At 43.8% G+C, this 15,806-nt stretch overlaps 1 protein-coding gene across 8 annotated transcripts in view; it reads left to right on the top strand.

The window, feature by feature from the left end:
- Positions 1 to 15,806, top strand: part of TSPAN4 (tetraspanin 4) — a 708,534-nt gene that overhangs the window by 521,229 nt on the left and 171,499 nt on the right. The gene's annotated exons all lie outside the window — the stretch shown is intronic.

Raw genomic sequence — 15,806 nt, forward strand, 5'->3', positions numbered from 1 at the left:
ATTGTATTCAGCTTCCTATGACCTGCATGCCCATATAGATAACTTAGGGGGTTGATTCTACTGACAGATTCCCTTTATTAGAAGTGAGCGTTTGGTTGTGGCATTGTTCGAATAATAAGGAGTGTTATTGAAAAAAAACAACCTAAAATAAACTTGACATCTAATCAATGGTTCTAATTTTCCACCGCATTATTGTTTGGCCGCAGAGCATTTTCTTTCTGATGAATTCACTTAAGGACCAGCGTATAATGTGAACTGTAGAGGTATAATATTTGATATCTCGTCAAATGTTCAAGAGATCCTTCTCCAATTAATGTCTCTTTTTATTTTTTTGTAATAAAGTGCCTGTGCCGTGTTGATAAGACGGGTTCATCAAGGCTCTCCAACCATTTTATTAAAAACCAAGTAATCTTTATTCAGGAAGGAAAGAAAAGACAGCTTTATCTCCCGTAGAGCAGGCGTGGGGATCTGTGAAGGATGAGGTGGGGGGAACTTACAGAAGACAATACTGTTAGGGCATGTCACCAAAGATCTTTCAACTATATAGAATATTTACTGTGACGAGTCCTCTGTCCTCCCACATCTGGAGGAGCTGATCTCCGTCAGTTCATGGGTTACTCTTCCGTGTAGACCCATTCTTTGATGAGATACGTGAAGGATTGCGTGTTGCATGGTAAATTGAATTGTTTACAGAGTGCATTGTACATTCACCTCTTATACGGGAGAGGTTCGTTGTGCGTCTCTTCCATTTAGATATTCAACATATTCATTTCTCTCATTTAAAAGGGTCTACGACATGAGATGGGACTAGAAAGCAAGTGTTAGAGGCCAATGATCTGCATTAATGTGGCTATTAGTTACCCTGTACAGTGAGAATTGAAATTACATACACTCATGTGTATGTATATATATATATATATATATATATATATATATATATTTATTTATTTATTGCTGAGAGTCAGGTTCCCTTAACCTCTTACACCCAATAGAAGGAAATCTATTTTGTATTCCAGCCATAAAACCCCTACTCCAAATCATATCTCAAAAGGCTAAGTGTGTAGTGAGTTAATACTATCCATAACACCATCCATATCTCCTGGGGAATCTCCGGCCTTTTTCTAGGGAACGGCTAAAAGTTGGATTGACCTGAAACAAGTCAGAAACTGCAGTAACTTTTTTTTAGTGTTGTAGGTCCATATATTGTATAGAGTATCCTTATAGAGCCATAATAATGATTTTTTTTCCACTTTTGTTAACCTTGCGTTAGGTTGGAAACCTTTCGTCCTTGCTCAGGAATTGTTTGACTAACAAATAAAGTTGCACTTTGTAACATTATAGCATGTACACATGAAATATGCGAAGTTGGAATTGCATTAATGCTCTGGAAAATAGGAAAAAACGAAGATACTTATCTCATAAATAGGCCAATCCATGTGTGCCCCACATCCAACGACAGGGCGATCCTCTTTGCTGGGAACCTTACCTATTGTGATTCCTCTCCTGGGCTGATAGCCTACATATTTAATCATAGCAGGATCCTTCCTACCCATATAAATGTAGGCTATCAGCCCAGGAGAGGAATCACAATAGGTTAGGTTCCCAGCAAAGAGGATCGCCTTGTCGTTTACTGCTGGGTACACATGAATTGGCCAATTTATGCGCTAAGTATGTTAGTTTCTTGCTCTTTTCTAGAGCAGTAATGCAATTCCAACTTCACATATTTCATGTTTGCATGCTATAGTGCTACAGAGTGCAGCTTTTTTTGCCAGTTATGTATTGGGCTGGCTACTTTTAGTATGCACCTCTTGATACCTGGTCTCAAAAATTATTTGAGCGTAATAATCGGTGTGTATTAGGGAACTGTTAAAGTTTGCAGAATGCTGAAAAATAATACAAACCTGGCACGATGGTATGCTGTATGGCAACAAAACAATCCTTAATATGCAGGGGAAAAAAGTCAATGCCCACAGTGAAGAATCTCTGCTAACGCCCCTTGGTTATTAGCATATTATAATCCATAACCTTTTCTGGCCGTATATCTCTGCAAAAAAATATAACAAATAGAATAAAAAGCCAAACTAAGAAAATTGTATTCATCTCTGAAGTCACTATTGCGGCCAAACACAATGTGTTTATATAAATGGTAAACAGTTTTATTGAAAAAACACACAATGATTAAAAAGTTAAAAAATGAGAGCCATTTGTAGTTAATTTTTCACCCTTTTGAGGAAGAACTGATAAAACGTGCGTCAAGGGGATAGGAGCATCTTGGACGCTGGGTATCTATAACATCTTGCTGGTCATGGCTTTGATGCTTTTTTTTTATACTTTTGCAAAATTACCTATAAATTTGACTGTTTGCTATATATTTTTGTATATTGCCTCTGGAGTCTCCCATAAACTATTTACTCTCCACAGGTGGTACCATTTATGCCACTCTTTTTGTTTAATCTTTGTGGGAGCTACAATAACCCAGCACTGTCCAGTACTTTTATCTGCGTCTGCATGGAAGTTCTTTCAGTTTACTAAAGCTACTTTCACACTAGCGTCGGATTCGGCCCGTCGCATTTCGTCGGGCCGAGAGTCCGACGCTAGCATTGGATGCGCTGCACAACGGGTGCAGCGGATGCATTTCTCCGGCGCATCCGCTGCCCCATTGTGAGGTGTGGGGAGTGGGGGCGGAGTTCCGTCCGCGCATGCGCGGTCGGAAAAAGCGGTCCGTCGGCAGCAAAAAAAGTTACATTTAACGTTTTTTGCTCCCGGCGGTCCGCCACAACACGGCGCAACCGTCGCACGACGGTTGCGACGTGTGTCAATACGTCACAATGCGTCGGTAATGTTACTCTATGGGGCAAAAACGCATGCTGCAAACAACTTTGCAAGATGCATTTTTTCCCCTAAACGACGCATTGCGACGTATTAAAAAAAAAACGCCAGTGTGAAAGTAGCCTAATCTGAACCTTGCACTTTATCTATAAGGACACCATTCCTTTATTATTGTAACCTCATATATTTATTCATTTGTCTATTTAAGCATGTGTTGCAAGGTCTAGAACAGACGCAATTTACGGTATTTATTTACTATACTCACTCAGCCTTTTTTCATTTCTGTATGGTCTGTTTACATCTCCTTTTTTAACTTCTTAACCATTGTGTGCTTTTATCAATAAAATTGTTTACCATTTATATAAACAGAATGTGTTTGGAGGACTTTCTTTCTTGAATAGGTTTTCCATTCAATCACGGTCCTCCGTGTTATCTTTTAAGGCTTGTTTTGTGCACTATTGCGGCCAGTTTATTCTGCTTAAACATTTTTGGGGGCACATGCACATACAGTATAAACGATCCTCAAATGTCTCTTGCCCTGGTATCAACTGTTTAACTGTGTCTATTTGTTATGGTAAGATGTGTGCAGACATGCTGTAATTAGAACGTAGCTGTCACATCATGGCTGTCATATCTCTAGGAGCAAATAAAAAATGAAAATAAACCAGATTACCAGGTACAGGTTATAGCGGATAACTTTACACTTTGTGCTTCGTTGCATCAATCTAATGACAAGATGAAGAATATGTTTTATGATTGCATTGCTGAGTAGTAATTTGCTCATCACTTGTAGTGAACTATCAGGCGCGCTTGCAATGTAACTTGCTTGTGCTACCAACACAAAACTTTAGAGGGCGACACTACATTTTAAAGAAGCTGTCCAGCACTTATCATTAGGTCATCGGCACATAAGTCATCAATATCAGATCAGAGGGGGTCCACCCACGCAGACCAGCTGTTAGCTTCTCCCACCGGCTCCATACACTACGTAGTGGTCATTCTCAGGTACTGCAGCTCAGCTTCTATTCACTTCAATGGGAGCTGAGCTGCAGTACCTGAGAACGGCCACTACACGGTGTAGTGAGCTGTTCTGGCTCTGTGCACTGTGTGTATCTGGTTGCACTATTTTTGATAATAAATACCCCTTTAAATAGTGTTATCACCTACTACATATCAATATTTGTTCCACAGTCTCTTACATGTGTTGACTCCGTATAGCCATAATATAAACCAAATGTGTAGTGGGAATCCAGTCTGCCTGTTTGTATTCAATTACAATGCAGTGATCCATGCACTCCACTGTATATTCTCAGTGGGATCACAGCCTTGGAGAAAACATTCAGTTTTCTCATGCTCGCTAACATTTGGCAACAAATATCTACAGGATATTGTGCCATCAATAGTAATGAAGTCTGGGTCACACTTACGTACACATTGACGCCCCTGCCTGACATCACACATAGATTCCAGCATGGCTTTATTGTAGGTATACAGTATGCAATATAATAATGTCTCTATGATATCAGATGCCCATCCGGCTGCTGCTCGTCCATATCTCGCCTTTTTTAAAGAGTGAGTTTAGTATAAAATCACAGAAATGGGTAAAAAAACATAAAAATAGAATCTGTCATCAGATTTTGCAGCACAAACCGCATACATTATTAAATAGATTTTCCAACCCGATGAGACTATTGTTCTTACTTTGGAGATCCAAATCAGAATAGCTATATTAGACTGTTATGACAATATCCCTCCTAGTCTCCTTCTCTAGCTGGATTTATAAAATGCTAATCTATTCAATATATATTCAATATAGATTACGGTATGCACCCATTCTACCATGGATTTTAAGGCTGCCGTCACACTAGCAGTATTCGGTCAGTATTTTACATCTGTAGCGATTTCACTCACTCAGCTGCGACGGCTGACACTCAGGAGACGTGTTCCTTTAAAGTTCACTGGGTTTATTGCTTCATAAACCATGTGGCAAAACAACAGAAATCAAAATAGCCTTTGGTTCAGGCAAAGGAAAACAAGTGTCCAGTTCATCCGGCTCAGTCCTGAAGCCGAACACATTCAGGAGGGTTTCACCTCCACACATATCTGCTGTGTAAAGGATTAGCCAGTCTTATATAGGACTAACCACACCCAGTAATCTATCACATGATTAGCCATGTGGTCTGACATCACCACAGGTCCTGAAACACAAACATATGGTTATATAAAACAACGCAATATTCCGGGCTACATTACAGCAACAAGGCACTTATGTGGCACATACCTCCCATCGACTACACACCCTTTAGCCATGCTACATACCTCCCCCCTCTGCCTAAAGCCGTGGGGCTTGGCACTTTCTCCCACTAAACAAGGAATTCTTGATAGGGCATCCGCATTACCGTGCAGCATTCCGGCCCGATGTTCCACATGGAAACTGAAGTCCTGCAGGGATAAGAACCAACGGGTGACCCTAGCATTTCTACCCTTCGTTTCTCTCATCCACCTAAGTGGGGCATGGTCGGATATCAGTCTAAATTTACGTCCCAGCAGATAGTACCGTAATGTGTCCACTGCCCATTTTATGGCCAAGCACTCCTTCTCAACGACTGAGTAGTTCTTTTCAGATGAGGACAGCTTCCTACTCAGATAGAGAACAGGATGCTCCTCCCCATGTAGTTCTTGGGAAAGGACTGCTCCCACCCCAACATCTGAGGCATCTGTCTGAAGAATAAACTCTTTCTTGAAGTTTGGGGCCATCAGAACGGGTTGCTTACACAAAGCGTTTTTCATTTCTTGGAAGGCTGACTCTGTTTCTTCGGACCACTTAACCATTACTGGTTTTGTCCCTTTTAGCAGGTCAGTCAGAGGCGCAGCCATCGTGGCGAAGTTTGGGATGAACCTCCTGTAATATCCCACGATTCCCAGGAAGGCTTTAACTTGCTTCTTGGAAACTGGTTTTGGCCACGTTTGAATTGCCTCCACTTTACTGATTTGGGGTTTTATTTCTCCGTGACCCACTATGTATCCAAGGTACTTAGCTTCTTCTTTACCCAAGGCACACTTCTTTGGGTTTATAGTAAATCCGGCCTCTCTTATAGCATCCAACACCGCTTGGACTTTCTCCAGATGACTCTCCCAGTCCGGGCTAAAGATGACGATATCATCTAGGTACGCAGCAGCGTAGGCCTTATGGGGTGCAAGAACTCTATCCATAGCCCTCTGGAAGGTCGCCGGAGCTCCCTGTAGGCCAAACGGCATCCGGGCATACTGGAAGCATCCATCAGGTGTCGAAAAGGCTGTCTTCTCCTTGGCTTCCTGCGCCATGGGGATCTGCCAATACCCCTTTGTCAGATCCAAGGTGGATATATATCTGGCGTGCCCAAGCCTTTCGATGAGCTCATCAATACGGGGCATGGGATAAGCGTCGAACTTGGAGACCTCATTCAACTTCCGATAGTCGTTGCAAAACCTCCACTCTCCATCAGGTTTTGGGACCAGGACAATTGGGCTTGACCAACCGCTCTTGGATTCCTCAATGACTCCAAGCCTCAACATACGCTCCACTTCCTTGGAGATAACTTCTCGACGAGCCTCAGGAATACGATAAGGTTTCACATTCACCCGCACATGGGGCTCTGTTAGGACCTCGTGCTCTATGACCTTCGTGTATCCTGGCAATTCTGAAAACAGGTCCCTGTTTTTCTGGAGTAACTCCCGGCACTGCTGTTTCTGGGTTTTCGATAGCGTCTCTGCTATAGTAACCGCTCCAACCTCACCTTCTGGGTTGCTTAACAATGACGGAGTAACTGTCGGCTCTCTATCTTGCCATGGCTTGATGAGGTTGACATGGTAAACTTGGAATGGTTTCCGTCTTCCTGGTTGGTGAATTTTATAATTTACCTCACCAAGTTTCTCGACAACCTCATATGGCCCTTGCCATTTGGCCAAGAACTTGCTTTCCACCGTTGGAACTAACACCAGAACTCGGTCTCCCGAATTGAACTGCCTCACTCTTGCAGACCGGTTGTAGACCCTGGCTTGAGCTTCTTGTGCTTGGAGAAGGTGTTCTTTCACGATAGGCATCACCTTTGCAATCCTCTGCTGCATCAGGGCCACATGCTCAATGACGCTTCTGTGGGGCGTGACTTCGGCTTCCCAGGTTTCCTTGGCTATATCCAGGAGTCCTCGTGGATGTCGGCCATATAGAAGCTCAAACGGTGAGAACCCTGTGGAGGCCTGTGGAACTTCACGAATGGAAAACATCAGATAGGGTAAGAGACAATCCCAGTCTCTACCGTCTTTCTCTATAGCTTTTCTCAGCATGCTCTTTAGAGTCTTGTTAAACCTCTCAACAAGACCATCTGACTGGGGATGGTACACCGAGGTCCTCAACTGGGAGATCTTCAGGGCTTTGCATAACTCCCTCATCACCTTGCTCATGAAAGGTGTACCCTGGTCAGTCAGGATCTCCTTTGGCAGACCTGTCTGGGAAAAGACATGGACCAACTCGCGGGCTATGCTCTTTGAGGAAGAATTCCTCAAGGGAATTGCCTCAGGATAGCGTGTGGCATAGTCCAGGATGACTAATATATACTGATGGCCCCGAGCTGATTTAACTAAGGGACCGACCAAGTCCATGGCAATTCTCTCGAACGGTACCTCAATAATGGGCAGTGGCACAAGGGGGTTCCGGAAATGAGGAGTAGGAGCAGTTAGCTGACATGTAGGGCAGGACCTGCAATAGTTCACTATTTCCCGGTGACACCCAGGCCAATAGAACCTCTGCACAACCCGTTCCTGCGTTTTTTCCACCCCTAGGTGTCCACCCAAGATGTGTGAATGGGCCATGTCCAACACTTTCCGTCTATACGGACCCGGCACTATCAACTGCTCTACCAACTCCTCCCTTATTTTCGTGACCCGGTACAACAATTCCCCCCTCAACAGAAAATGGGGAAATCTTTTGTCTGCCCCCGGCTCCTGTACCACCCCGTCAATAACTGTGACATTATTAAAGGCTTCCCTCAGAGTGGGGTCCCTATGTTGGGCAGTCCCAAAATTTTCACCGGTAACCTCTAACTCCAGAATGTCAGATGTAGGGGATACTTCCTCCTCATCCCCAACCAGAACACAAAAAGGAAAGCTGTCTGCCTCTGGGTGTGGCGATACCGTTCCAGGGTTCACTGGTTCCCTGCCAGGGAGCTCAGAACCCTTTCCCCACAAATCCCAAAACAAACAGAAATCCCGGCCAATAATTATAGGGTGCAACAAGTCCTGAACTACGCCGACTATGTGGGATTCAGTGCCACATGCCGTTTCAATGTCCACCCTGGCCATAGGGTAGTCCTTTGCATCACCATGTATGCACCGCACTCCGACCTTCTTTCCTGGGAGCAGATGAAGAGGAAAAGTGGCCCCCACCAGGGTCACTAGGCTCCCCGAGTCTAACAGTGCCGTTACTGCTCGACCGTTCACCTTTACGGGACACGCTTGAGGTCCCTCGTTGGATGGAGAGTTCACACTACAGACTGGATACGCATAGTATGAACAACGGCGTCCCATGCTGCAGTCCATCTGCTCAGTGGCTTGGGAACAACGGGCAGCTATATGTCCTGGCTTGTGGCACCTCCAACAAATCACATCACCCGTGGGGACCTTGGGCACCACCTCCCCCGCCCTTTGTGACCTTGGACGCACCACCCCTTTTTGGGACTCAGCTGCCCTCTGGGACCCCCAGTACGGCATGGGCTGCCTCCCGAAGGAGCCTTCCAACCCTTGGTATCTCTCAACCAGTCCGATCAGCTCGTCGGCATTCTGGGGATCACCCTGGGCAACCCAAGACTGTATAGGCCTCGGGAGGGAATGGACAAACCGATCCATCATCACCCGTTCTACCATCTGTGCAGGCGCAGAGGTCTCTGGCTGCAGCCATTTCTGGACCAGGTGCAACAGATCAAACATTTGGGAACGAGGTGGTTTGTCCCGGTGATAGCCCCAGGAGTGAACTCGCTGTGCCCTGACAGTCAGTGTCACCCCCAGACGTGCGAGAATCTCGGCTTTCAATTTGTGATACTCTTTGGCATCCTGCAAGGTCAAATCATAGTACGCCTTCTTGGGTTCTCCCGTCAGGTATGGCGCAAGTACCTCTGCCCACTGCTCTGGCGGAAGTTTTTCCCTCTCAGCGACCCTCTCAAACACTGTCAGGAAGGCCTCAACATCATCCCCGGGAGTCATTTTCTGCAATGCACGTCTTACCGTCTTCCGGACGTGGGTGTCATCAGCCACACCTGGGGTTGGGGCGCTCGCCTTGCCCTGGATGGCGGTTGCCAGAAGCTGCATCTGCTGCTGATGCTCCTGCTGGCTCTGCTGCATCTGCTGCCGTTGCTCCTGCTGACTCTGCCGTTGCTCCTGCTGGCTCTGTTGTATCTGCTGCTGGCTCTGTTGTATCTGCTGCATCAACAGCCTGTTGGTCTCTTGCTGCCTTTGCTCCTGCTGGACCAAGTGTTTCAGCAGGTCCTCCATTTTCTCCGGCAATGCTTGCTGGCTTGCAACAGCCTTGACCCAGGACATTCAAAAATAAACTCACGTCTCCGCTGGGAACGCTGCTCGCAGGTCTCCACCAATTGAAGCGATTTCACTCACTCAGCTGCGACGGCTGACACTCAGGAGACGTGTTCCTTTAAAGTTCACTGGGTTTATTGCTTCATAAACCATGTGGCAAAACAACAGAAATCAAAATAGCCTTTGGTTCAGGCAAAGGAAAACAAGTGTCGAGTTCATCCGGCTCAGTCCTGAAGCCAAACACATTCAGGAGGGTTTCACCTCCACACATATCTGCTGTGTAAAGGATTAGCCAGTCTTATATAGGACTAACCACACCCAGTAATCTATCACATGATTAGCCATGTGGTCTGACATCACCACAGGTCCTGAAACACAAACATATGGTTATATAAAACAACGCAATATTCCGGGCTACATTACAGCAACAAGGCACTTATGTGGCACATACCTCCCATCGACTACACACCCTTTAGCCATGCTACACATCAGTATTTGTAAGCCAACACCAGGAGTAGGTGATAAATACAGAAGTGGTGCATATGTTTCTATTATACTTTTACTCTATTTGTTCCACTCCTGGTTTTGGCTTACAAATACTGATGTAAAATACTGACCAAATACTGCTAGTGTGACGGCAGCCTTAAAGTGAGTACACAAGTCTCATCTGGTCAAAGAAATCTCCTTATAATTATTAAAAGTTACATTATTTCATGCCTACTCCTAAATAAGTTTTATATGGTTGATTACTTAGTTTTAACCTTGTCAAGTAAAACTATCGAACTGAGCTTTACGAGTACTTTGCCCCCTGCCACTGTCCCTGCTCTGTGCTGACACAGTACAATGGTGGCGCTGTCACTGCAGCACATGATCGCTGCTGCAGGCAATCACTGGGCTTGTCTACTCAGAGGATAGTGATTGGCTGCAGCTGCCGTGCTGTAAATGCGATGTCACCGCAGCAGCATGAAAAACCTTTTAAAGTCATGTTCACATGTAGCAGAAACTACAGGTCCTTCTCAAAAAATTAGCATATATTGTGTTAAATTTCATTATTTACCATAATGTAATGATTACAATTAATCTTTCATATATTATAGATTCATTATCCACCAACTGAAATTTGTCAGGTCTTTTATTGTTTTAATACTGATGATTTTGGCATACAACTCCTGATAACCCAAAAAACCTGTCTCAATAAATTAGCATATTTCACCCATCCAATCAAATAAAAGTGTTTTTTAATAACAAACAAAAAAAACATCAAATAATAATGTTCAGTTATGCACTCAATACTTGGTCGGGAATCCTTTGGCAGAAATGACTGCTTCAATGCGGCGTGGCATGGAGGCAATCAGCCTGTGACACTGCTGAGATGTTATGGAGGCCCAGGATGCTTCAATAGCGGCCTTAAGCTTATCCAGAGTGTTGGGTCTTGCGTCTCTCAACTTTCTCTTCACAATATCCCACAGATTCTCTATGGGGTTCAGGTCAGGAGAGTTGGCAGGCCAATTGAGCACAGTAATACCATGGTCAGTAAACCATTTACCAGTGGTTTTGGCACTGTGAGCAGGTGCCAGGTCGTGCTGAAAAATGAAATCTTCATCTCCATAAAGCATTTCAGCCGATGGAAGCATGAAGTGCTCCAAAATCTCCTGATAGCTAGCTGCATTGACCCTGCCCTTGATGAAACACAGTGGACCAACACCAGCAGCTGACATGGCACCCCACACCATCACTGACTGTGGGTACTTGACACTGGACTTCAGGCATTTTGGCATTTCCTTCTCCCCAGTCTTCCTCCAGACTCTGGCACCTTGATTTCCGAATGACATGCAAAATTTGCTTTCATCAGAAAAAAGTACTTGGGACCACTTAGCAACAGTCCAGTGCTGCTTCTCTGTAGCCCAGGTCAGGCGCCTCTGCCGCTGTTTATGGGTCAAAAGTGGCTTTACCTGGGGAATGCGGCACCTGTAGCCCATTTCCTGCACACGCCTGTGCACGGTGGCTCTGGATGTTTCCACACCAGACTCAGTCCACTGCTTCCTCAGGTTCCCCAAGGTCTGGAATCGGTCCTTCTCCACAATCTTCCTCAGGGTCCGGTCTCCTCTTCTCGTTGTACAGCGTTTTCTGCCACATTGTTTCCTTCCAACAGACTTACCATTGAGGTGCCTTGATACAGCACTCTGGGAACAGCCTATTTGTTGAGAAATTTCTTTCTGGGTCTTACCCTCTTGCTTGAGGGTGTCAATGATGGCCTTCTTGACATCTGTCAGGTCGCTAGTCTTACCCATGATGGGGGTTTTGAGTAATGAACCAGGCAGGGAGTTTATAAAAGCCTCAGGTATCTTTTGCATGTGTTTAGAGTTAATTAGTTGATTCAGAAGATTAGGGTAATAGGTCGTTTAGAGAACCTTTTCTTGATATGCTAATTTATTGAGACAGGTTTTTTGGGTTATCAGGAGTTGTATGCCAAAATCATCAGTATTAAAACAATAAAAGACCTGACAAATTTCAGTTGGTGGATAATGAATCTATAATATATGAAAGTTTAATTGTAATCATTACATTATGGTAAATAATGAAATTTAACACTATATGCTAATTTTTTGAGAAGGACCTGTATGTGTGTTTTTTGGTTCATTAAATCTGCTATCAGTTAACAGTTCTGGCAAAGGGGAAGGTAATCCTTGAAAACTTATGCCAGTGCCCACTAGGCGTATGTAAGCTGCCATGGAATTGTGTTTTATTTTCCCAATAGACTTTTAGGGGGAGCCTGAAAATTGGCATGTAAAAACGCAATTGCAAAAATAATAGCCAAAAATGTATTTAAAGGGGTTGTCCAGGCTTAGGGCTCAAGTCTGCAGTCACTCTATGTGACTACAGATTTGAGAATCCTCACCGCGCACTATACTTTGGTGCTGGTGTTTGATCGCAAGAATGTGATTTGCATAAATGTGGTCACATGCAAACTAGACGTATGCAACCTCACTCAATGCAAATGAATGGAGGAGGCTGGACACGTCTAGTCGGAATGTGGCCGGAAGTATGCGAATCACATATTTGCAGCCACATGACCGCCCACTCTTGGCACAAGCGCTGTGAAGACTCACAAATCTGCAGTCACATGGAGAGACTACAGACGTGAGCGCCAAACCTGGACAACCCCTTTAAGTGCGCATCAAATCTGCATCAATAACACATAAAGAATGGGAAAATATAGCGAAAAAGCAGCAAATAGCAGATCACTATTGTGTATTTTGGTGCAAACAGTTGCAGAAAAGCGCAGTGGAAAAAATTGCATTATTTTTGCAGGTGTGAACATGACCTGAAGGGCTTTTCTGGATTTGGGTTAATGAGGCGTAGTCACTATATTTATGCAAAGTTCTACAATTTTCTAATATATTTTTTGGTGGAAATTTGTCAAGCATTTTTTTGAAAACAGCTGTGGATATTAATAGCATTTTTAGAAATGCCTTGTTGCTCAAAAATGTTGTGTCTTTGGGTTGGTGGAGGGTAACAGGCTGGGCATGGTCCAGCACAGGCCAGACTGAATCACTGTGATTTACACCACAGAAAAGGTGGAAATGATAGCAGAAGCGTACACCAGCTGATGACGGGAATGGATGTTGTGACCGTGGCGCACAGGCCGCTGAACGATGCACATTAATCAGTTATAGATGCATCTTTCAACTGCTCTTTAAATATAAAAGTGGCAAAGTAGCGGGCAACCCCTTTAAGAACACCTTGAAAATACCATAGAAAATATGAAATTTTTCCCCAAAAAAATCACCGTGTGTGACTCAAGCTCAAATCCAATAATTCTTATACATTGCAATCACCCTGTCTGTATGTAATGCAGTTATACAGTGATAATCACCATCGCTGGAAAGGTCTGCAGATAATGCAGAAAATTAAAATGCAGTATTTAAGAAATGAAGAGAAATTAATAAAACTGCAAATATCACAGAGATTATTATAAGATGATATCTTCTGGGAAAAGGATGTTATTACCACCCGTGTTCATCCCTCAAGCTGTACTGAATTTTTCCATCACTCTGTCTTTGTTAACTCTTCAATCTATAACTTTGTTGTGATCACTTCGTTGGCACACATTAGTCTGTCCCACGTGCCACAAGGAGAACAGTGAAAGATACGTGCACATAATTGGTACATACCCTCCAAATTCTGTGGGGGAAAATAAGTATTTGATACACTGACGATTTTGCAATTTTTCACACCTACAAAAAATCGAGAGGTCTGTAATTTTTTTCATAGGTACACTTCAACTGTGAGAGAAAGAATGTAAAAATTAAATCCAAAATAAATCACATAGTATGATTTTAAAATAATTAAATTGCATTTTATTTCATTAAATAAATATTTGATCACCTACCAACCAGCAAGAACTCTGGCTCTCACAGACCTGTTAGCTTTTCTTTAAGCAGCCTTCCTACTCTGCACTCATTACCTGTAATAATTGCAACTGGTGAATTTGTTAAATAGGTATAAAGGATGCCTGTCCACACACTGAATCAATCACACTTCAACCCCTCCACCATGGCCAAGACCAAAGAGCTGTCTAAGGACACCAGGGACAAAATTGTAGACCTGTACAAGGCTGGGATGGGCTGCAAGGACAATAGGAAAGCAGCTTGGTGAGAAGGCAATAACTGTTGGCGCAATTATTAGAAAATGGAAGAAACACAAAATGCGTGCGGCACACGTGCACACTGATGACACACGGATAACATCTGTGGGTCATCAGCGTGACACGTACCGGTGCCTGGGAAGAAGGTGGTTAGTTTGCTCTGTTCCCAGGCGCCAGCCGGTTGCTGAAGGCAGCTCTGATCATTGAGATCAGGAGACAATAATGGGAATTGTATTCATCAGCAGCTGTGTAATTCCTGTGTAAAATAAAGAATTAAAAAAAAGATTAAAAAAAAGACGTGGGCTTCCACGCAATTTTCATAACACGCAGAGGGAAAGCCTACATCTGGGGAGCTGATGGTAATAATCTGGGACAAGGGACAATACCTCATAAGGTTCCCAGGTTATTAATAACAGCTCACAGCTATTTGCTCAGCCTTTCATGGTGAATTTATGGGGGACTCAAGAAAAGAAATGACACAGGGTCCCCCCTATAAATTCAAATAAGACTATAAGACGCCCCCATGGCTTACCTCATAGACCTATTGTAGAAAAGACAACCAGAATAAAGCCTTTTATTTAAAATAAAAACACTGTGTTTTACACATTTATTTAAAAATAAAAAACACACTTATACTCACCTATTCCGTTGAAGCCCTTGTCCCCTGTAAAACAAAGAAAATAATAAACAAAAATCCTCACGTCACACCTAATCTACTGATGCCCATGTCCCCTATAAAAAGAAAAAAAAAATCATCAACCATATCCCTCACCTGCCTGAAGTGCAGCTACGCCATACTGTCCCACGCCGTAGTCCATCTCTGCGATATCTGTTTTTCAACATGAACAGTGTCATGATGTGACCGTCCACACTGAAAACCAGGACACGACCTCTGCTTGTTATGAAAATTGTGCCAGAGCTGCCACACGGATAGCAAACACAGACGGCACACGGATGTCACATATGTACATACGGATGACAGATTTCTCATATGTACATACGGACGACGGATTTCACCAGTACTGTTTTTTTCCTGTACAGTAATCTCTAGGACGTGTGAAGGAGACCTTAAACTGTAAAAAATGGACCGCAATCTGATGATGCATTGATAACACAAGAGGTTGCTATCTGTTTCTGTCGCTGATCTGTTCACTTCAGTGTGTAATGTGGACATGTCTTTGTGTTTTTTCACTCTGCAGCTTGCGTCCTGTCATTGGGACGGTGCAAGATGCTTGTAACAGTCAGTGCTTATTATACAGTGAGTGCGCTGAAATCGATCCACTGCTCCTTGACTGACATCCTCCTCTACATTGTGTGCAGAGCAGGACATTAATCGAAGAGCAGGGAGAGTCATCACAGCGGGCTCACAGCTCAATGCCCCAGCAAGGTCCCAATGACTGTAAGCAGCAGATGCTGGGAGAGTATAACTGAATTTTCTCCCTGTAGCCACATTTTCTATTAGGTAACAGACAGATTTGTAACATTTTTTTGCAAAAGAAGGCAGCTACAAAAAGGACTTAGGCCTCTTTCACACTTCCGTCGTAGGTGGTGCGTCATAGTGCAGTGAAATGATGCGTCGACGGACGTTGTGAAAATAGTGGAAAACGTGTTGGACGCATCCAGTATTATGACGGATGCGTCGACTGAATTCCTGGATGAATTTTATGATATAAGATTGTGGAAGAGAGAGAGAGAGATGTGTTGGGAACATTTTATCATTGTGGCTCTCGGAATAAGAAAAAGGTTGTGCACCCAAGCATACGGTCCT

This window comes from Ranitomeya imitator, chromosome 9 (assembly GCF_032444005.1).
Source record: "Ranitomeya imitator isolate aRanImi1 chromosome 9, aRanImi1.pri, whole genome shotgun sequence".
In the NCBI taxonomy this organism is placed as follows: domain Eukaryota; kingdom Metazoa; phylum Chordata; class Amphibia; order Anura; family Dendrobatidae; genus Ranitomeya; species Ranitomeya imitator.